This window comes from Centruroides sculpturatus, unplaced genomic scaffold (genome assembly GCF_000671375.1).
Source record: "Centruroides sculpturatus isolate CEXI.00-Female unplaced genomic scaffold, Cexi_2.0 scaffold208, whole genome shotgun sequence".
NCBI lineage: Eukaryota > Metazoa > Arthropoda > Arachnida > Scorpiones > Buthidae > Centruroides > Centruroides sculpturatus.
Genome location: NW_019385210.1, coordinates 808,169 through 809,640, shown reverse-complemented (window position 1 = coordinate 809,640; position 1,472 = coordinate 808,169).

Sequence of the window (1,472 nt, the reverse complement as noted above, 5' to 3'; positions counted from 1 at the left end):
TTTTTTTTTGTAAGAGTCGTACTTAATTTTATTATTTTAATATTAAATAATCGTTGGCCATGTAAAACTTATTGTTTTTTACTTAAAATGTATTATGTGATTGTGGCAAGAACACCAGATGACGCTTTTATCTTTTTTGCATTTTAACTACGGAGGCAGTAGCCTAAAAAGGAAGGTCGTCTCCGTGAGTATTTGTGATTTTATGAACTGCTGATGGTGCGAACAACGAAAGAAATGACTGAAACAAAAAATTTTTTTTTGTAAGAGTCGTACTTAATTTTATTATTTTAATATTAAATAATCGTTGGCCATGTAAAACTTATTGTTTTTTACTTAAAATGTATTATGTGATTGTGGCAAGAACACCAGATGACGCTTTTATCTTTTTTGCATTTTAACTACAGAGGCAGTAGCCTAAAAAGGAAGGTCGTCTCTGTGAGTATTTGTGATTTTATGAACTGCTGATGGTGCGAACAACAAAAGAAATGACTGAAACAAAAATTTTTTTGTGAAAAAGTTGTACTTATATTTATTATATTAAAATTTATATAGTAAATTAAAAATACTTTTCATGTTTATGTGTAGATAGATATGCATGATCATTAATTGTCCAAAACATATAAAAATGAATCTATAAAACTGTCAGAACTTATCATTCATTGGAATTTAAAGTTTGATGGGATTTTTTGTATTTATTTTCTTTGTCAGTTTTATACTGAAGAAGCAAACCATTGCCTCAAACTGGAAAATATTGTCTGTAATTTGTGTATCCTTATGGTTTGTCATTCAGGGGGGGGTTCTTGTGTTTGCCCCATGAAAAACACAACATAATTCACATCAAACATTTTTACACAAAAAGTGAAAAAGACATATAGTCATAGAGAAAATAGCTGTAAAAAAATTAGGACACTGTTACTAATATTGTCATTAATAAAGCACAATTAAATGGTGCTTAAATAGGTATAGGTTCCTTTGTCAATAAGGCCATCTTCAAGGAAACACAGTATTTTCCTTTGTGATGAAGTATGCAATAGCCATTATATCAACTGAATTTCTATCTCACACACACACTTCAGGAATACCAATGCTTACAACTGTTACAAGACTGAGAGAGAGAGCATATTTTCACTAGGCTCTGGACATATAGAAAGGGATGATCTGGACCAATGAATCATGATCCTAGCTTCATAGACATCCAAATTAAGGTATGACATAGATTGCATAGGATATTAGCAGCTGGATGCATTACAGCATATCACAGGTTAATGGAGGAATTTTATGATTCGGGATGTCTTTTTTGGCATTTCAATGGTCTAGTGTTTATCTTGCATCAAAATCCAAATGGTGAAAAGTATTATAACATACTGGCTGATTACTGCATCTTTCTGTTTAAATTGCATATCTTGATTAAAATGTCATCTTTAAGTAGGATAATGCACTTCCATCGGTATTAGATAGTGTTTAACTGACTG